Below are 23,621 nucleotides of genomic sequence, written 5' to 3'. Positions count from 1 at the left end.
GTTCCATCGATCTTACTGTCTCGCCACAGAGACCCCCCCACACACACACACACTTGCCTTCAGAAAATCCATGCTAACCAAAGACGTATTATTGCAGCCAATTTTCTTTTTTTTTTAATAAGAGGAGTACGCTCCTGTTTTGAGCCTTTGCTCACCCTTAATTTTATGTTTTATTCAAGTAATTAAGAGAAAAGAGGTACGTAAACCCCTTGAATGCTGCTGCTGCCAGTGTTGGATCACTCTCACTCTTCACAGTCTCACTCACACACACCTCACTTTCATGCACACATTCATACACAGACACATAAACAAACACGCAGAAACAGAATTGAGGTACAGATGCCACAGCAAACAATTTCACCAACATTTCCAAATGTAAAAAAGACCAATTTATTTAGTGCTTTCGTCAACAATCACTTGACTTCATCATAATGACATTTCTCATTAAAACTACTTTTTAAATACATCCCTTCAATCCGTCATTAGTTAAAAATCACATTACATCACATCCTGTTCTCCCAATTCAATGTGACATAAGGACAGATAGCAACTTGTATAAAACTGTATGTTATTACAAAAAATAATCATGGTGCAACTAGTCATAAAGAATATAATGATTTCAGTTTTAACAAAGAACACAAGAACAGTCTATCATTTAGCCCAGGTGGACGACAGGCATTGGTCACAATTTGCGATTTCAACTCTTTATATTCAAGAAATTAATCTAGTGGTTCCCCCCTAGGCCCCAGGTCCGCATGATCCATAGCACAAAACTTAAATGCATGTGAAGGATGTTCCTTTATATGTTTGAACAATGCATTATTTTTGTTGTTATGTTTTACGTCGTATAGATGCTGATAAACTCAAGGCTTGAACGCTGCACGTTGGGCCCAGGTGGGAAGAGCCTGAATTCCCTACCCACCACCATTTGTAAAAATGCTGCAGATTTTTCCCTCATACTTGTTCTGTTCCTCATAAAATCTGTGGTTTCTGTATTTTTGTGTCCTTGCAAAGCCAGTAGTGCATTGGTGCAGTGGTAGCATTGTTGCCTGACAGCTACATGTTCTCTGGTTTGATTCTTGGCTGGGGTGCCTTACCTTCTGTGTGGAGTCTGTATGCCCTCCCTGTTTTTGTTCCCTCTAGTGTCCTCCCATCTTACAAAGATATGTGTCTGTCTGGAGTGTTTCTTCCTGGGCCTCTGCTAAAAATTAGCTTTTGTTCCAAGTCAGACTTTCCTGGTTAACAAATGTTAAATATGACACACATTTGAATATCAGACTTCATATTCTTCAGAAAGTGCATGGTAACACAAAAACATTTATTCTAGCAATTTTCTAAGTGTATAAGATGGATATTTGAAATTTGTGCCTATGTTTGGGACTGTATTCCCCCATTATTGGCTTCATCCAGGTTTTGTGCTAAGGTTGAGAGCTATGCTAAGAACTGAATTCACTGAATATGTTTGGGGGCTATATTCCCCCATTACTGGCTCTGTCTGGGTGTTTTTTTGCTAATAGGTTGAGAGCTATGGTGAGAACTGAATTCACTGGATGTTTGGGGGCTGTATTCACCCATTATTGGCTTTGTTCAGGTGTTTTGTGCTAAGAGGTTGACAGCTGTGCTATGGTGAGAAGTGAGAACTGAATTCACTAAATGGTCGCCATTTAAGTTTCTGTCTTCCTCTTTCACAAAACAGCTGATTTGGCATAGTGGTATGTTGCTCTGACTGTTTTGCACAGGGTCCCCTGGGTTCAAGACGTGGCAGTCAAATGTATGGTGGTAACACAGCATTTTATTCTAGCAACTTTCCAACATTATACAAGCAGTGTTTAAAATGTGTCCCTGGTTTTTGACCTTTTGTCCCCCCCCCCCCCCACAATAAATTTTGGCTTTTTCCAGATTTCTTGTGCTGCAAAGTTCAGAGATACAGCTGCATGTCGAGTAGATTTTACAAGGAGCTGAGAGCTGCAGGGGAACAAAAGTTTAGTGCTGCTTATGCTAAGTCTGCTTGCATTGTTAATAGCACAACAGGTAGTGTACTTGTGTTTGATGCAGAAGGCTGTGGGTTCTACTCCCACAGTAGGTAGATGCATTGCTGATACTGTACTGTGTTGTAAAGGGGGTGGATGCTGCAGTCCTTTTTGGAAAAGATACCTAGTAACTATGAACCTGTTATCAGTTTGCTATCCATTCCCTATTGCAGTATTACTAGCTTATCATTTTTTTAATGCATGCAGCATAGGCAATTTATTCTTCAAGGGCAACAGGCACTTTATTTGTAGATGAAACAATGACATATAAAGTTGTTTGCTAGCAGCAGCCTCTTTATTAGTTACAGATTTCTTTAATGTGGATTTTACTACTTCAGAGATTGTGCATATTTACTGATACTGGTGAACTATAGAAGGATGAGTAGACGTTTTATGATGGAAATGTTCTGAATTGAGCAGTTTTGTCATTGGTGTATGCATTTTGTTTCATCGTTTACTGGAAAAATGTTCAAAACAATAAATTTAAAATGCTCTCTAACAACTGCACTGTATTGTACAAGGAATATAATGTAATACAGTCAGGAAGGTGTATGAAAGAACATGTGTATGTTTCATGTTCAAGGGGCCTATGATTTTGAAAAAAGCCTAGAGTTAATCTTTATCTGCCATTGGCAAAATGTATTTTCTTTGAATGTGGGTTTCAATGCTGTTTCAATGCATGTGAGTTTCAAGGCCAGAGAAGTTTTAATGCTAAGTCTATTTTCATTGTGAGACTGCATTGCTTTGTTTAACAGATATCTGTTAGGGTTTGTGCTGTAAAATGCAAAATAAAACTTTCAAATGAAATCTAAATCATCGCAGAAGTAAAGTAGTATGCACATTACAGTGTTTATGGTAAATGGGGCAAAATAACCAAGGAATAGGACATTGGAATGGCTGCAGGGGGAGGCACCATTCGACCATGATTTTGGGAGGGGGGGTAGCAAACTCAGACAGCCCCGGTTGAACTATACCTCTCAGTTGTCCATATATTTGCAGAATGAATAGATATTTGCTTCTTATTTTTGGTTTGTTCCTCATACAATTTGTGGTTTTCTAGCAAATCATTTAGGAATCTAGTCACTAAATGACAGACATTGAGTTTCAGACGTCATAACCTTCAGAAAAATGCATGCTAATGCAAGACCTGTTATTCTATCAACTGTCTTAAGTTAATACAAGAGCAATTTTTAGTAGTGTTTGTATGTTCCCCCAATATATTTGGCCTTGTCCAGATTTCCTGCATTAAGAGGTTGAGAGGTATGTGCAAATCGCTTTGTAGAATTAGGAATATCCAAACCTCTCCATTGTCCCCAATTTTGGCTCAAAGTGTTGCTCTCCCCTAATAATCCCTCCTCAAAATGGCAATTTTGGAAGAAAACGTGGAGGGTTTACAATTATATATAACTGTAATGATCAGAGTTATAGATTACTTTTATTTCAGAAATGCATGTAGATGCTCTGATTTTGTTAGCTGCTCAAGTTAACAGTGTTAATATTAAAAAGGTGTCCCTTTTTTGACAGGTTCCCAGCTGTATTGTGTGGCAACTTTATATTTTTGCATCACATTTTGGTCTGTAAAATTGTGGTTTTCTGGCAAATTAGTGGCAAGTCATTAAAGATTGAAGTTAGAAAATAATGACAGACATTTGAGTTTCAGATTTCATACCCTTCAGAAAATTTGTACTAATGCAAGACCTACTACTGTTCTATTATCTAAGTTAATAAGAGCAATATTTAAAAATTGTCCTTATTTTTGGGCCTGTGTCCAACTTCTAGTTCTATATATGGCTTTGTCCAGATTTCTTGCTCTGAAGTTGAGAGGTATGAGTGTCAGAGCCATCACTGTCAGCCAGAGACATTTCAAATTGTGACATACTTGTTGCACCCCACTCCCCATTGTAGTGGCTCTGGATGTGTCCAAGGAAGACAAGGAGCAGTTATGCAGTGTAAGTGTGCAGAGTATTCCCCCATCCAAGGTAGACCACAAGTACAACCGTGGCTTTTCATCTGTCCTTGATTTTGCAGAATGTTCTGGTTTTCTGTCATATTTTTATACTGTTGATTTATGCTTCTTATTATTTAGGAAATGCATAATGTCACAGTGCCCTGTTGCTCTGTTTAACTAGCAATGATTTAATGACCATCAGGTAAGCTTGTCGGAGATTGTAAGATGCAAGTAAGCTTTAATAAGCATACTGTTAAAGAATTACCAACATTGAAAGCCTTTTCATTGCTGCCATGCAGAGAATATTTACATAACTAGATAACGAATAAGCCTTAGGTATTGAAATGCATGACAGTATTTGTAATAAAGAACAGGATTACAGTATTTTCAGAAGCTCATTACATTTGTTGGAGACTTGAAGTCTTCTTTGCAGGCTTTCCCGTAAACTAAACAGAATGCCAATCTATCATGTGTGGTCCATAACTTGTGCAGGAATCCTTTAAGCAATTTATCTTGAGCTTGTTTCTTGTTCGTTGTTCATTTTTTACTTTGATCATGTTTACCCCATGAAACAAGTAGATAGTTGTGTCAGGCAGCAGGTCTTTTTTGGATAAGAAACATTTTTACAAGTGGGGGTATCACAGAGATTGCTACTTACAGCACGTTACTTGGTAATTTTATAAAGCTGAATATAAATTATAATTAGAACTGCAGTGCAAGGAGTAGTGGTTTGAGTTGAGTGCTGCTTGTTTTTTTATACTTGATTTTGACTGGCATTCCAGTAATGTATTTAAAAAGTAATATATTTTTTCATGCCTCACAACCTGTTTCCATCTGGATATTAAGTAAGTTGTCATGTAGCCAATGCATTGAAATATTTTTTTCTTCTACACTTCATTTTGTCTTGATTGGACTCTCGTAATGACTGTTTGGCACCCAGGGCAGCGTATTTAATTAAAGTTCAAGTTGTTGTGGTTTTGAGCATAGCTCCACCCCCTTTCTGATTGGTCACACCTCTCCCCATTGGCCCCACCCATTCAGCTGTCTCCTGTAGCCCTCCTTTAATTTGAAGTCACCAGCCGCCACTAGTTTTACCTACATAAAATCCTGCACAAGATGTGCATACTGCAATATAGACCACACCCTTGAAATAACAATAATATTTTTTACCAGGGATTACAGCACCATAGTTCTTAATGGTTATTCTGTCTCTGTCCACCATATTCAGACACTGCGGGCATCTCCCGCTCTTAAAACTGCCCCTTGTGTTGATTTTATTACTGGTCTTTCTAGCAACCCTTTCAAGGAAATAACAGAAAAGCCAGCCAAAAGAGCAGAAACGCAAAACTGGTGAAATAAAAATAAAAAAATGCCACCAAACCTGTACAGAACGGTAACACTTGACAAACTTTATTGCAGAAAAAAATAAGCGCTTTCACCCTGTAGCTCCCAGGGCTTCATCAGAGTAACTGCTAAAATTCAAATGCAAGCTTAAATAAACTTCTTAACACAGTCACATGATCAATGCTATAGGGAAATGAATGAATACTTATTTAAAAAGACAGTACATCAGCGTGAGTAAAGTGCTGTGTTCAATAGAAATCACCTTATAATATACATATAAATGCATATTAATTCACTTATAGCAAATTATTATAAAGTGCTAGTGCTAATAAAATAATACGCATATGTTGTATAACTTAGTTAAAAATAACTAATTTAAAATTGTTGAATAAAAATGTTAGGTAAAATTGTTAAATAAAAATACACACTGGTTAGCCCTTTCAGGTCTTAAACCCAGGACCCTGTACACTTTAGTCATAACAGTTAACGACTACACCATGAATTCTTTCTTATTTATTTAAACACTACATAATAACTACATTGTACTATATGTATTTAGGGAACTAAGGAACCAGAATAAACAGACCTTAAGTATAATATTTTCAGATCTCCTGTGCCCTGATTTTTAACACCGGAGCTAAAGAGATATTGTCATTTATGCCAGGATAATCAGTGGCATTCGTTCTTAGTTGCCACTCAAAATCCATTTTCTCAAGATATAAGTTCAAATCTCCACCACTACCATAATCAAACACTCTGTCAATGTCAAAGAACAGACTTTTTTTGAAATTATTACTGTCCTTAGAATGCATATATAATGCATTCTCTTTTTTCTCTTTCTTGATGTCTCTGTTATGTTCTAATATCCTTTCCTTAAGTTTCCTCATGGTTTTACCCACATAGAAAACTGGACAGGACATACATGTAGCTAAGTAGATCACCATCTTGGTGTTGCAGTTGCATTTACCAGGACATGGAAGGGTACGATAATAACCATCAATAGCAACATATGGACCTGTATTAATAAATTTACAGGCCTTACAAGCATTACACTTTGACAATTTGGAGATTAAACCTCTTGTTTTTGTTTGTTGCTTCTCCAATAAGTTTTTAATGTTGGGACCCCTACTTTAGGTAATTCTAGGAAACAATCCTAGTATGTTCATAGTATATTGATCAAGAATTGTCTTCCAAGTGTTATGAACTACGGATGTAATTGTCAAGGCATCATTATTGTATGGGAGAATCAACATACTGTGTTTAATATTGGAATAAATCTGTTGTTCCTGTTCTGCATAACATAATTTCTAGTTTTAATCAACATTTTAAACGGGTATCCTCTATCTCTAAACATGCCAATTAATGTGTATATCGCATTCTCAAAATCAGTGTCATTGCTTGTTAATCTTGAAATTCGTACCATTTGTCCTTTCAGTATGCTTTTCTTTTGATGCATAGGATGGCAACTGTTGTAGTGGAAAAAGGAATCTTTCCTTCCTAAAAATCATTGATTGTAGTTTCTTGTTAGTCCTGTCCCATACCAGTCTTATATCAAGGTAATCTATACTCTCTACAGCTAACTTGTATGTACACCTTAAAATAAAGTAGTAGAGTTAAGATAAGTGATAAAATATGCTAGATCTTCCTAGGTACCTTTCCAAAAAATCAATATATCATCCAAAAATCTTAGCCATGTTATAATTGTGCTATAATAAATTGGCATAGATAGGTGCACATTTGGCCCCCATTGTACCCCTGATATTTGATGAAAAACTTTTCCTTCAAAAGCTACAAAATTATTGTTCAACACTAAGTCCACTAGTTCCACCAATAATTTTCTTTTAACATTGTATAAATCGTTTTCCACCATTAAGGTTTCCTGTAATAATTTCAAACCTTCATTGTCTGGGATAACTGTAAATAAGTTAATTACGTCAATAGTGAAATAAAAAAATCATCTGGAATTACGATGTCCCTCAAAATCCACAATTGGTCTAATTAGTGGGTCTTGTAAATCCTTGTGGATTTTTGGAATCCCAAAGATATAGGGTGTCACAGGGGACTCAACAACCAAATATTTCTATTCAGCTGAATCCAATACTCCTCGAGTTAAAAAGTCATATAACATCCAATCAATTTTAGCATATGCTCTACACAATTCATTCTTCAAAACTCTTTCCCAGGAAGAATTATCATTCAGTAACTCATATATTTTAAATACATAGACATTGTGGTCCATCAGAACAACCCCCCACCCTTGTCGGGTTTCTAACATGGTGGTCATTACACAACTGCTTGAACGCATCCTTTTCACTACATGTTAAATTATCACTACCCTTTGTAACATTGTGAAAAATATCACGTACACCATTTAGACCAATTGTGGCAGCAACAGGTTCTAAAACAGAACCCATGGCTGCATAAATTGATTTTTGGTGCAAACCATTATTAAGCAACTATGTTCATGTAGTAAAAGATTCATGGCACTGTCTACAGATTTTGAGGGACACTGTAATTCCGATGATTTTTTATTTGTCACTTTTGATGTAATGAACTTATTTACAGTTATCTCACACAATGAAGGTTTGAAATTATTTCAGGAAAATAGTTTAATTTACCTTTATCCTTGTTCATATCAAATCTTAAAAAAGTAGTTGTACCATTAATACAGGGAAAAAGTCATTTAATTCCTCCTCCCCACCTTCCCAAAGTAGCACCAAGTCATCAAGATATCTTCCATACAGAGCCCAGATTTGCTTGAACCTTGAATTAAAAATGTATGTCGTCTCATTGTGATAACACAATGTCGGCAAAAACTGGGGAGCAACATGCCCCCATTGCCACACCCTGTCTTTGTTTAAACAAATTCTCTTCATAACTAATAAAATTATTCTCCAGGACAAGCTCCATACATGATCTAATAGTCAATATAGTAGTGTGGCTAAGATTACTATTTGCACAGAGAACGTCATAGAACCATTCAAGGTCTTCGTCATGTGGTATAACAGAAAAGACGTCACAGATATCAATAGTGACCATAATTAAATTATCATCATACATATTCACCATGACAATAAAAAAGAGAGAAAATGTTGGTCACACAAGGCTGCAAAATTGAATAAAATTTAATGAATAAACACAAAACTGAAGTGAGCGCTTTCACAGAACCCTATGCGCTTCTTCAGACTAATACAAAGTGCCATAAACCAACCAGCATTTAAACAAGGCTCCAAAATCCCATGCACCAATCAGAACAAAACTTTAGTAAGAACAACGTAATGGAACATTAGTTAATTAGTGCTGTATATCTTCTAATTCAATTAAACAATACCATAAAGCATATAGGTTCATAGGTTCATAGGTTCATACTAGGCTATCTGCCCTACGGCATTTATAAGCCTAGCCAGAGTGTGTTTGGCTTTCACCACCCATTTTAAATGAATTTTGCTATGCCCTTTTTCGAGGTTAGTATACTGTGCCTCTGTCTAACAGTGACACAGAAGTGATACCCGGGGTAAATCTACGATCTCCCATCCACTCATCAAGATTCCTCTTGAAGACAGTCAATGAGAGACTCTGCCTAACCTGGACTGGGATTTTATTCCAGAGTGAAGGGAGCCTCTGGGTTATGAATCTGTCCCTCCAGCATGTCCTATTGATTTCAGTGCTGAGGTTCAAGTCTCTCGAGCGCGTAGCGCGATGGGATTTGGATTTTCTGAGGTGCAGCATGTCCATTAATTCCGGGTTGGACATGGCTTTATATGTCAGGCACAGATCGCCTCTGAGCAGGTGGTATGCCACTGAGTAGAGCTGGAGTTTCTTTAACCGGGCAGCATATGGCATCTGTTTGAGCCCTTTGATCCTCTTGGTGATGTACTTTTAGGGTCTTTCCAGTTGCTGCAGGTGTCTGGTAAGGTACATCCCAAAAGGGGCATTGTACTCAATTATGGGCCTGATGAGGGATGAGTAAAGAGGCACGATGACCTCCCCTGATCTAGATGTGAATCCCTTCATGATTAGGTGGGCTATATAAAATGTTTTTCTGACCACATTGGCCACATGGTTGTCAGATGAGAGATTGCTATCAACTTGGGTCCCCAGGTCCATAATTACTTCTTCCGTACTTAATGGATTACCACCTATGTGGTAATTTGTGGGCACTTTGTTTTTGCCAAAGGGGATGACTATACACCTTTTGGCGTTTAGCTTGAGGCCATGGCTCTGGCACCAGTTGTCTGTTTCTATGAGGCCCTTTTGTAAGATGCTTGTGTCGGCTGGAGAGTCGATTATGGCACCCAGTTTGCAGTCATCTGTGAACTTGGTCAGCCACAGTCCTTCCGTGTTAGCCTACAGTCCTTCCGTGTTAGCCTGTACCTCCGAGAAATATATACCGAACAAGAGAGGTCCCAGGACTGAACCTTGTGGGATGCCACTTGTAACTGGTTTGGAGTCTGACATGGCTCCAGCAATTCTAAGCATGTGGGTTCTGTCCTTGAGCCAGTTTGCAACCCATCTAGTGACATAGGGGTTTATATTTAAGCTGGTGAGCTTATCTATAATGCCTGAGTGGGGTATTGTAGCGAAGGCTTTTGCAAGGTTCAGGTAGGCTGTGTGGAACACCTTCCCCTCGTCAATGGCCTTGGTGACTGTTTCAAAGAAATCAACCAGGTTTAAGAGGCAGGATCTGCCCTTAACAAAGCCAAACTGGGTAGGCTCCAGTGTCTGTAGGTCCCCAATATCTTTATTCATAAATTTTATTTATGAGGTCCATGATGATCCTTTCCATAGCTTTGCAGACCAAGCTAGTCAGGCTTGTGGGGCAATAGTTTCCAGGATCCGTTGAGGCACCACCTTTGTGGAGAGGGACCACTGTTGCTGTACGCCACTCTTTGGGTACATATCCTGTAGTAAGGTTGAGATTGAACAGTAGTTTTATGTTTGGGTTTAGTTCTTCTTGGAGTTCATGTAGGATGCAGCCCGGGACACCGTCTGGTCCCACTGATGCTGTGTTTTTTGCTTTGGAGAGGGCGGCTCTTACCTAAGCATCTGAGATGTCAGGGGGGCAGCACTCTGCTGGGATAGATATTTGCCCTTTTGGTGGGGAAGGGGGGGAGATGTTTGCGCTGAACCTGTCAGCTAGGATGCTGGCAATGTCTGTGGGTTCGGTGTATTTTTTGTCATTTTGGACTAATTCTGGGCATATCTGGGAATTCCCACCTAGGATCCTAACATAACTAAAGAAAGCCTTGTGATTATCCTTAGTGTCCTGTGCAATTTTTCTCTCGAAGCTGGCCTTAGACGATTTTATGAGTGCCCGCAGTTTTTTGCTAATACTGATCAGAGATGCCTTCCCTTTTTGGGATTTTGCTGTGTCATGTAGTAGCTTCCTCCTTCTATTGTATAGTTTGTTTATGGCTGGGGTCCACCAGACAGGACACCTAACTTTGGAGGATTGGGTCTTGGTTTTATTTGGGATTGCATGATCCATGCATTCCTGAAGGTGTTCATAGAATGCGTTTATAAACGATTCTGCGGTCTGGGCCATATTTTCAACAGGCACGGGGGCTTTGAAGGATTCCACCTCGGTTTTGAGGAGTGTGAAATTTGCTTTAGAGAAGTTTTTCACTGTGGTTTTCTGGGCAGGGGCTGGGATCGGGATGTGAATATCTAGTGAGATTAGTTTATGGTCTGATCTTACCAGTGAGAGATACACTTCTGGTCTGGAGCATAGAGTCCCCATGTTGATGATGATCAGGTCCAGTATGTTTTCCCCTCTTGTGGGAGTGGCAACAAGTTGTTCCATAGCATTTGAGTTTATAAATCCTAGGAACCTTCGGACTAGGGTGTTGGAGCTAGAGTAATGCTCCCAGTCTATGTTAGGGTAGTTGAAGTTACCCAATATAATGGTGCTTGGAGAGACCTTCATATTTTCCAGTGTTCTCAGGAAGGCCGAGTGGGGTTCCTGGATTTGGGAGGGTGGTCTGTAGCAGGCTATAAACTGGAAGGCAGTTTTACCCACTGTTAGTTGCACATGGATAGTGTCTGATGCTTCGTGCTGTGCCATCAACCTGGAGGTGTGGGTATCTTTGACGAATATTGATACTCCCCCTCCTTTTGTGGTTCGGGCCAAGTTTTGGGGCCGAAAAACATGGTATGAGGCATAACCTGGTAGTGCTGGGGTGCTCTCGGGAGCCTTGAACCAGGTTTCTGTTACTTCACAGATATCGATGTTCTCCATGCTAAGGAGAGTTTTGAGTATATACATATAAAAAAATATTTATATAGAAAAAGTAATTTGATCATGTCAAAATAATATTAATTAGATAAAATATTTAAAAAGAAAAAAAAAATATATATATATATATATATATATATATATATATATATATATATATGTATGTATATATATATATATATATCGTTCCCATTCAGAAGCCTGAAACATCATAAGCCTGAAAATCTAAATCCTGAAACCAAAAGCCTGAAAATTCAGAATCCTGAAAACCCAAAATCCTGAAAACACAAAACAGACATACTGATGTCATTGTGGCTTTGCTATTGTTAGCCCTGTGGTGTTAGGTCATGCATTGGGGTCAGGTAAGTGTGCGGTTGGTTTTATGTTAGGGGCGGTTTAAGTGAGTTAGGGTTAGGGCGCAGGTTAGGCATGCATGCAATAGTGACAAATATTGGGGTTAGGGGCAGTTTAAGTGAATTAGGGTTAGGGCGCGGGTCAGGTGAGTGTGCGATAGTGACGGACCTTAGGGTTAGGGTTAGGGTCAGGGTCAGTTGGTAGATGTTAGTGTCTTTATAGTGACATATTAGCATTATTTGTGTTTTCAGGATTTTGAGTTTCAGGATTTTGGGCTTTCAGGATTTTGGGCTTCAGGATTTTGAGTTTTCAGGATTCTGAATTTTCAGGCTTTTGGTTTCAGGATTTTGATTTTCAGGCTTATGATGTTTCAGGCTTCTGAATGGGAACCATATATATATATATATATATATATATATATATATATATATATATATACATATAAAAAAATATATATATATATATATATATATATATATATATATATATATATACAATTGTATTGCTAAAACCAAAATGATAAAACAAATATATATATATATATATATATATATATATATATATATATATATATATATATATACACACACAAAATCACTGAATACAGTAAACAGTATGGTCTCACTAAAACCGTTTTTAAGGAATAGACCCCTTAAATATTGAGTTACGGTTTGTTTGTGTTCTTATGTATTTATGTCCTGAGTTTGCACAGATCAGATTGTTTAGTGTTTAGGTAGTCTTATTGTATTAAGTGTTTGTGTATGTATGTATGTATATATATATATATATATATATATATATATATATATATATATATATATATATATATATTTTTTTTTTTTTTATCATTTTGGTTTTAGCAATACATGTGTGTGTATATATATATATATATATATATATATATATATATATATATATATATAATACATATATATATATATATATATATATATATATATATATATATATATATATATATATATATATATATATATATATATATATATATATATTTTTTTTTATAAATATCTTTTATAAATATTTTATCTAATTAATTGTTTTGACATGATCAAATTAGCCCTAATTAACTAATGTTCAATTACATTATTCTTACTAAAATTTTGTTCTGATTGGTGCATGTGATTTTGGAGCCTTGTTTAAACGCTGGTTGGTTTATGGTACTTTGTATTAGTCTGAAGAAGCGGATAGGATTTCGTGAAAGTGCTCACTTCAGTTTTGTGCGTATTTATAAATTTTATTCGATTTTGCAGCGTTGTGTGACCATCGTTTTCTCTCTTTTTTATTGGATACTTTTTTTTTCCACTGGTCACTTGATTCGGTGGTTCAGGATATATATTTTTACTTTCCTCTAATATCCACCTTGACTCTAGCTAGACAGTCCCAAGAATCTTTAAACAAAGTAATTATATTGTTAAGAACATGCTTAACCTTACTGTCAATAAACTTCGCTAGACAAAAAGTCTTATAGGCTTTGACGTCCACAATGGGACACAAGGGTGGGTTAGAAATGGACTCGTGGATCTTAGGGATCCCAAAAATAGTAGAGATCCTAGGATAAGGTGTTTCTAAAAACTCATGTTCATTAAGGCTAATTTGCCCATTAAGCAACAACTCATCAATAACTAAATCATGTTCCTGTATGCAATGTTTAGCTCATTCCTTGAAATCTCGACATATGTCTCACTGTACAACCGATCCATCATTCTACTATTGTAGTCCCTCATGTCCAGACTCGCAGAAATGGAAACATACACACACTGTTTTCTTTTATATTTATATTTTGCACTTGTTAAACAGCAAAAAAGCTGCTTAGTGAGTGCAAAACAACAGCTCGGTCATTCTCGCAGTCACTCACAAGCACAAATACACTTACACACACAAATATTAACACATGCACAGTTTTATTTTTCTTTTTTTTTTAATATATTTTACACTCACTAAACAGCAGAAACACTGTTTAGCAACTGTAAAATCATGGCAGCCATTCCGTTTCCTCAGTCCGAGCTCCACTGTGGCTTGATATGCTGCCGTGAAGCGGCGGACATGTTTTTCAGCTGGCATTACTTGTACATTAATACCTTGCTGGAGAACGCTCGTTCGCCAATCAGGGTATTGCTGTATGGTAAGCCCATTTTCTAATACAAAGTAAACAACTGCAAAACAGACTCATACAATCACTGAATGTACAAGACAAATGGGCCCATTCATGCCTTGCCAGTGCCGACTCTTAGACCTTACCCCCTTTTTCAAAGAAGGATAGGCCAGTGAGTGAATGTATGAATATCTATCCAATTGTCTAGTTATTTGTAAAAGGGAGATAGGATATTGCATTGGTTGATTTGAATAAATTTGTTTCACAGAATGGGTAGATATTGTGTGACAAATTTGACTCTCCACCATCATTTATTTCCTGAAGTAGGTTTTGATCTCTGTTTCTAGTGTTTGCTGGACTGCTGTTTGATGTGTGGAGAAAAAGAAGGTCTTGGATTGCTGGATCCCTAATGAATCAGAAGCCCTTTAGCAGTCTACAGAGCACTGAATAAAGGGCAAGGCCTCCAGCCTCTTTTGGTAGCCTGGGATCTTTAAGCCCATGATCTTTTTTATTGGGAATTTTTGACATCCCTCCAACTGCTTGATATGTAGGATACATCTCAAACACAGCATTATGTTCAGTGATGGTCTTGGTCAGTGCAGACTATAGACGGATAAAGAATTTTTGGGAGATAGAGGAAATACCTTATGATCAGCTATGTCAGACAGAAGGATCTCCTGACCACTGCTGCAACATGAAGATCACCGGAGAGGAAGTTTTTTACCCACACTCCAAATGCCTCTCACAGTATCTTCATTTTGGAGTGGGGTACTTTATACACTCTAAAGTGGATGGAGGGTTTGTTTACCAAATGAAACAATATTAAATTTTAGCATTTAATTTTAGGCCATTTTCAGAGTATCTGCTATTAATGTGCAAGCCCACATCATATCTTCTGCAGATCAGAAGGAGATATGAATACAACACCTGCTTTTACAATCATCTGCAAACTTGGTTAACCAGAGTTCCCAGTTTTTGATGTGTAGGCCTGAGAATTATATGCCGAATAGCAGAGGACCTAACACAGATCCCTCCTGCCACACTCACAAAGTGGGTTTTGTCCATCTTCCAATTAGCTATCAATCCAACTACATACAGATAAATTGAGTGCATTTAGCTTGTTAATAATGTTAGTATACATTGTGGTGTCAAATGCCCTGGCAAGGTCAAGGTATGCTGTATGGACAGTGTGACCACTGTCCACAGCTTGTATTGCCCTCTCAAAATTCACCAGATTCCAGAGGCAGGAACCAAACTTATAGCCAAACTGGTGGGGTTATGTCTTATAAGGTTTTTATATCACAGTTTATCAGATCTGTTATCTGTTTTATGGTCTTGCAGATGAGGCTCATCAGGCTGATGAGTTTCTAATTTCAGGGGTCAGTTGTGAGGTCACACTTATGATGTGCTATCACAACTGCTGTGCACCAAACCTTTGGGATAAAGCTGGTGGAAATGTTCAGATTGAACAATTACAGCAGCGGGTCCACCAGCACGTTTAATATTGTTTAGCAGTCAGCCTGGTATGTTATCAGGTCCCACAAAGGATGTATTTTTTATGTTTGGAAGAGTACCTTTAACAAGTGTTTTTTTGTGATGACAAGTGGGTTGAGATTCTTAGGTATATGTGGATTTTTTATGTAGATGTCTGTGGGATAAAATCTGCACACTGAATTTGTTAATATATTTGCAATATCCACTGATTCTCGGCTGGAGTGCCTTCCTGGCGGAGTCTGCATGTCCTCCCCAACAGTCGAGTGAATTTAAAGACATGCAGGTAGGTGCGTGCAAGTGTGTGTGTGTGTGCCTTCTTTGAAGGTTGGGCACTGGGCTGCCAACTCTACACTGTAAAAATTCACTGCCAATCATTAGCAGACCAGAGTTCCGCTGTGGTGACCCTAACCGGGAAAAGCTGAAAGACAGTTTTATTTGCAATATCCACTGGATCAGAGTATGTAGTACCATTATGTATAAGGTCAGAGTAATGCTGGTTGTTATTTTGTGATTTCCTGAAGTAAAGAAGGCTCTTTAATTAGCCTCTGATGCCAGCCTCAGTCCATGGAAAGCCTTTGTTTTCCCGATTGTATTTTTCAGTACATTGGATAACCATTTGATATTGATTTGTAGATATTTAGTTTTCTTGTATAGTCTAATGAGCCTTTTCCTTTTACTAGGTTGGCTATTTATGCATGTGGACGACCAGGTTGGTTTGCTTTTACCCTACCATTTTGTTTAGTTTTGGTAGAGACTGGCAGACTGATACAGTTTTCTAGATGTACACATAATTTATTTGCATAACTAGTTAGCTGAGTCAACATTTTGGGGGTTACAGTTAACTTTCATGTATAATCGCTACACTTCAAATATTGTTTGTACTTACAAAAGGTCTGCTATAATCTCTTTGTATGTGTATGCTTTTTCCCTTACTAAATATGTTTTTGGAGGTTTTCTCCCCAGAACTCTGCTGAAAAGGGGTCTTGCTTGACCCAGTCAGACCTTCTTGGTAACCAAATGCAATTAACTAAATACTTGAACTTAAGCTTATGAAAGAATTATAGGAAGTTTGTATTTATTATTTATTTATTTTTTTATTGACATTTGTTTACCGGGAAAGTCCACTGGATTGAAAACCCATTTTCAGTGGAGACCCAGGGAGAAAAACTTAACAAAGTATTACACAAATGTAAGTTTAAACATGGGTATAATGAGATTACAATGCTTAAAAGCAGAGATATGCAATTTAGCACAATACAGAGATTACATTATTAAACTTTTGGGATCACAAATTATGTTCGTAGGTGTGTAGATATTTAGTTTTGCTGTATGTACTAATGAGCTTTTTCCTTTTACTGGGTTGGTTATTTATGCATGTGGAGGACCAAGCTGGTTTGCTGTTACCCTACCCATTTTATTTAAAGTCTTTGAATACTGTGGTATCCTCATCTACTGGTTTAGAGATTTTTAAGAGAAGGTTACAAATTTTTTCATGACCATAAATGTCAAACTGTTCGACTCTTTATCGTGACATCATTTTATAATTGTCTTATTGTTGATTTTTATTTTAAACTGTATATTGACTTTATTTTGATTTATATTGTACAACTGCATTTGAATATACTGTGATTTTTATTGACAACTATATTTGGAGCTTTTCTCCCTGGGCCTCCATTGAAAACGGGCTCATTTTAGGCCCAATGGACTTTCCTGGTAAACAAACTGCAAATAAATAAATTGTGGCCAGGCTTAACTGGGAAAGGGTATACCAGTAGGATAGTACACATGGGTGCTATATTTGTAAGGACCAGCTCAAAAAACACATTGTCCTATAGAGGACTTTTTGACTATTTGACTCATGGAATTCTTGTTTATGAAATCTACAAATTTTTGAGCAAAGCCTAAATTTGACCATTGTCTCCCAGTTAATCAATGGGTAGTTAACATCTCCCAGAATGATGAAGTTTTTCTGTATTTGAATTTCATCCAATGGATTTAAGAAAAGGACATGATGGCGGTGGTGGGGTCCTATAACATGCTATGATGTGATAGTTTTTTTAGAATGAGTTTAGTCTTGATAAGTTTGGTCTGTGGCTTCCCAGGAATCCTACCTTGAAGTAATGCAGTCTTTAGCAAAGTTGTGCTCCTATCAGGTCTAAAGGGTGGTAGGTGCAAATCTCTGGTACAGATGGGGTGCAGTCTGCACTTTTAAATCAGATGTTGATAATAATACACACATGAATGTGCTCCAAGTGTAAGAAGACTTCAAGGTCAGGCAGTTTGTAATTTAGACTCCTAATGTTGATAAACACCACACTTACATTGTGCTTTACTTGTTTTGTTTTTTAGATTGGAAGATCATTTTTATGTCAAATATAGGCTTTGCTCAAAAATTTCTAGATTTCATAAATAAGAATTCTGTGAGTAAATAGTCAAAAACTCCTCTATAGGACAATGTGGTTTTTGAGCTGGTCCTTAAAAATATAGCCCCATGTGTACTATCCTACTGGTATACCATTCCCCTATACTTGAGCACTAAACCAGCCATCTTACATAAAGAAGGGCTCCCCTGCACCCCTGTGGCAGAATAGTGTGGATCCAGCCTTGTCTGAGCTGGGGATTGCTGGAGGAAGATTCATTGTGTACTTCCCTAATGGCAGATTTGCTTAAAACTGTTTAATTTCACCTGTATTTAAGCCTTTTGCTGATTGCTCCACACCACTCAACGGGAGTTGGCAGTACCCTGTATAGACACAAACTCCTTGAACACACAATTTTTCCCCAGACAGCTGTCAGTGGAATCTTCACAAGCTTCTCTGTTACACTAAAGGCAACTTAGTTACACACTGAGTAGTGTGCCACACCTATCGTCCACAACCCTCAATTTAACAACCCTTGATAGTTAAATCTATCCCACTCCTTTCCCTAATAGCTCATACAGTAAAACCCTGCTACAATGGAAAGTTTCCCATCATTTCTACAGCCAGTGTGATTGACATGGGAACACTTAGGCAATGTAGTAATTGTCTCATGTATACTGACAACTATTTACTCCTACAGCAAATAAATATCCTATGAGACATGCAAGTACACTATGAAATTGGAAACACTTCTCTCATGTAACAACAAATCAGATACCAAGCAGGGTGTCAGTACACACTGTTCACCTCTCACACAGACTAAAGACATGGCACACAGACCCACATATGTAAAGGTACTCACCAGAAGTCTGCCAAAATTTCAGTGACCTCCCAAATGTATACAGAAGTACACACACTGTTACACAACTAGAAACCACTACACATAACACATCCAAATGAGTCTCAATAAATAAGTCCTTAATGTAAAACACCTCTAAACTTAATATCTTGGTCATAGGCAATTCCATATTGAGACACAGAGATGTTCCTCCCATCAGGCTGGACAAGGAGAAAGTCATGATCAGCTGCCTGTTAGGTGCCAGGATCCGTCAGATCACACATGCATTCAATTCACTCAACAAGTACCATTATGACTCTGTCATAATTCTTGCTAGGTAAATGACTTGAGACATACCTCTCTGGACTATATGAAGAGAAACATCACTGAACAGACTGTGTGTCATAGGCAGGTATGTCCCTAACCCTAAGCAGCATTCAACCTTCTGCCAGGATGATGTCACAGTATAAACAAAAAATGATTGACCTCAACAATTGGCTTAGCTTCTCCTGTCAGTACAGGGGGATCCAGTATCTGTCAGCCTGAGATGACATGGTCGCCAGGCCACACTGCTTTGCCAGAGATGGTCTCCACCTGCCTCTTCTATGCTTTCAAATACTTGCAAAGACCCTTGCCTCCACCACAGTGCTTTTTTTGGCAATGTCAAAACAAAAACATTTCTCTAAACATGAAACTGTACTCCCTGAAAGCACTCCTCACCTTGGAAGATGCTGATGTCTGTGCAGTCACTAAGAATGGTTCAAGACCACAGAGAGCACCCTGGTCATGCAATGCTACATTGCCTTCCACATGTTCAGACCTCAAAATCAGCATGAAAGAACCAAAGGTGGAGGAACATCCATATTCATTAAAGCCAAGTACACCTCCAGACTGGTCAAACAACATGCCTCACTTAAACTACTCCATGTCCAATTAACTCTAGGCAAAATACCTGACCACATCACTGCTAACTACAGGTCCCCCTCCATGAACAAAGAAAAATGCACTGCCTACCTGGACTTACTGGAATCACTCTCCATACAGCCCAAAACCTTAGTCATGGGTGATTTCAACCATCCTTCCATCAACTTGGTGACATATACGAGAGTAAACACACTTGGCCAGAGGTTCCTAGATGTTATCTAGTCTGCACCACCACAAGGGGCTTAAATGTCCAAGACATAGTACTCACCAACATGGGGAGTCACTGCACTCCCCCCACTGTGTGATGTCTTCCCTTGTAAGTTCAGATTATAAAACTGTCTCGCTCAATGTAACTATTGGATCTGACACACCCACAGGAGCAAAAAAAACTGAAAAACTTTTCCAAAGCAAATTTCAGACTACTAAGAAATGGTATAAAAGTTTGATACCCCTCACATTCACAGACAACAATGACTCCTGTGCAGAGGTGTACTCAGATGTCCTGTACAAACACTTAAGCAGCTGTATAGACTCAGCTGTACCTGACCAGATGAAAAACAGGTGCTCCAGATAAAACAAGCCACCCTGGTGGACCTCAAGTAAAAATGGGTTATATAAAAAGAGGAAGAAACTGATGTCCAAGAATAAGAGGCAACTGACTCAGCAGAAGAAGAATTCCCTCCTCAGTTTGAAAAAGCAGATCAAAAAATCTCGTGAAATCCTCTAAAGCTACGTATGAAGCTAAAATAGTATCACTAGCTGAGGATAATCATAAAGCATTCTTTAACTACATCCAAAACCTAAAAGGGAATGCCCAGCTTTGTGCATAACTGGTATTACATGGTACCAGTCATACTGCACAGAAGGAAATCACCAACCTACAAGCTGACAGATTTGGTGCAAACTTTACCCCCTGCCCCCACCAGCCATACCTCTGAGCATACCAGACACCAGTCCTCTGCCTAGCATCCCTAGAGATCAGGTCTTATCTGCATTCTTCAAGGTCAAAAACACAGCCTCAATGGGACCAGATAACATTCCAGGATACTTATTAAGCAATCTAAAACAGAACCTGGCAGATCCACAGACACTCTAACCATAGCATGAGAACTGGCTTTGTTCAAGCGGAGTGCAGAACAGCAACAGTAATCCCCTTGCAAAAAGTGAGGGCCATCAAAAGACCCTGGGAACTATAGACCCATAGGTCTAACCAGTCTCATCTGCAAGGCCATGGAAAGAATCATCTTGGATCTTATCAACAAAGACATAGGTGACCCTCAAACTCTAGACGCAATCCAATTTGGCTTTGTTAAGGATAGATCATGCTTATTAAACCTAGTAGATTTCTTCAAAAAAGTCACCAAAGCCCTGGATGAAAGTAAGACAGTGCATAATGTCTATCTTGACCTGGCCAAGGCTTTTGACACAATCCCCCACTCAGGCATCGCTGAAAAACTCTCTCAGTTGGGGATTAACCCTTATGTCACTAGATGGGTAGCCAATTGGCTCACTGACAGAACACATACTGTCAAAGTTGGTGACTCCACCTCTACTAGTAGACCCATCACCAGTGGCATAAGGTTCTGTGCTGGGTTCTTTACTGTTTGGAATCTTCTTCTTGGAAGTCCAGGCTAAATTAGATGGCATTTGGCTTAACAAGTTCGCTAATTATTGCAAATTGGGTGCAATCACTGAGTTCTCCAATGAAGTTAACATACTACAAAAAGGGCTAACACAGACAAATGCAAAAAAAGTGCATTATTTTTCCTTTTGACAAAGTAGAATTCCTCGCCAAGTACAGTACCCTAAGCTCAAACCCAGTGGTGCGAGACCTAGGAACACCTCAACCTGAACTTCAACCACAATGTTTCCACTGTGTTAAGGAAAGCATTCTATGCCATGCACCTCATAAATAAGGACATCACATTCAGATCTAAGGATGTTATACGTCCACTGTACTTAAACCTCATCAGACCACTAATAGAGTACAACGCTCCCTTTTTCATGTACCTCTACAGACACCTGCAACAGCTGGATAGACCACAGAGGATCCTTACCATAGAAATACAGAACCTCCAAGCCATGAAGTACGTGGATAAACTAAATTCTCTGTCACTGTACTCTGCATCATAGAAGCTAATGAGAGGAGACTTGTGTCTGGCCTACAGGGCAGTCTCCGACCATGCCCTGATGGATATGATTCACATCTGCAAATCTAATGGCACAACAGACACTCACTCATGGGATTTTAACCTAGCCTGTGACATTAACAGAACATGGTGGGGAGACAAATATGACTCTCAGAGACTGCTGCTTCTCTGGAACAAACTTCCAATTCATGTGAAGCAAAGCTCCTCATGGATCCTCTTCATTGGCAACCTGGAGAAATGGATAAGAGATCGCAAATTCACCTTGGGGGTTGTACCCATGTCCCTCATGGACAGGGGGAGTTGGTGCTGACCATAGACTAGCTCTGCAAAATACGTTCACTTAAGTATAATTCAGGTAACTTGGGGTTAACATGTCTAGGCTTCTAAGGGCTCTAGCCTATAATATCCTATGAACCTAATAAGCGGGACTCTGCCTAAAAAAAGCACTATGGGTGCAGCAAAGGCTTTAGCCAGTATGCAGAAGCCTTGGAATGAGTGATGCAAGCCATCTTTGGCAAAGTAGGGTTGTGCAGCAGTTTATCATAGACTGACACAGATTGGATTTCCTTTCATGCATTTTTGACATATATGGAGAATTCAGATTTTGAGTCAGGGTTACACCAATTTGGGTTTTGTTTGAGTTCCAGGTCATTTATACTCACATGGACTACCACCATGTCATATTCATCTTAGTTTGTTTTGAGGGCCCTTGAGACATAAGAGATCTAGGCAACTGAAAGATAAATTCCATTTACCCTTATAAATTCTTCTTGAGGGTCTCTGGGGTGCAGAAATCAAAGTGACTACCTCAGTGGGGAACAATTGGTCTCTGGCCATCATGGGAAGTAAAAAAACATGTGGTCAAGTGAAGGGAGAGTATGTCTGGGTGAGGAATTTCAGACAGATGTGACATCAGACAAGCGAGCTGCAGAAGGAGAAGGTGTTTTCTCAAGAAGAACTATATCTGGTTGGGCTAAAAAGAGGCTATGAAAATTTCCTTTGTTGAGCATGCCCTGGCTTTCTGGAGGAACCTGGTTATCAGACAAAATGGGGAAATGCATACAACAGACCTTCTTGAGGGACAATGTTGAAAATTTTTTGGCATTTGGTGTTGGATGGCAAAGCAACAAGAGCTCAACATGGTCTTCTCTGTCATATGTTGGAAGCTACTTTCATGTTGAGAGACCATTCATCTGGAAGCAATGTTTGTGTGCAGTTACACTGGCTATCCCTGGAATGTGTATTGATGGGTCTACCTGAAAACACCGAAAGTTCTAAACACCGACACCAGAAGATCGACAATGGAGAAGACCGACAGTTGAGAATCCCGATGCTGAGAACACCGACATGTTAAGGTAAGTGTGTGATAGGGACGGACGTTAGGATCAGGGTGTGGGTAAGGTAAGTGTGTGATAGTGACAGACGTTAGGGTAGGGTGCGGGTCAGGTAAGTGTGCGATAGTGACGGACTTCAGGTTTAGGGGCGGGTTAAGTAAGTTAGGGTGCGGTTAAGGTAAGTGTGCGATAGTGACGGACTTGAGGGTTAGGGGCGGATTAAGTGAGTTAGGGTGCGGGTAAGGTAAGTGAGCAATAGTGATGGACCATAGGGTTAGGGTTTGGGTTAAGGTTAGTGCAAAGATAGTTGTGTATGTAAGGTTTAGTGTAGGTTTGTAAGGTTTTTGGTGTGCTTGTGTTGTGTGTGTGTTTTTCGGGAAAGGTATTTGTTTTGTTGATTGTCGGGATTATGGTTTGTCAGGCATGTGAAGTTTCATGTTTTTGAACTTTTGGTTTTGTTGTGTTGGTTATTTCGTTGTCGGTGTTTTGGCGTGTCG

This window comes from Protopterus annectens, chromosome 17.part0 (assembly GCF_019279795.1).
Source record: "Protopterus annectens isolate FY-2018-M chromosome 17.part0, PAN1.0, whole genome shotgun sequence".
NCBI classification, from domain to species: domain Eukaryota; kingdom Metazoa; phylum Chordata; order Ceratodontiformes; family Protopteridae; genus Protopterus; species Protopterus annectens.
Note: the sequence above shows the minus strand (reverse complement) of the source record.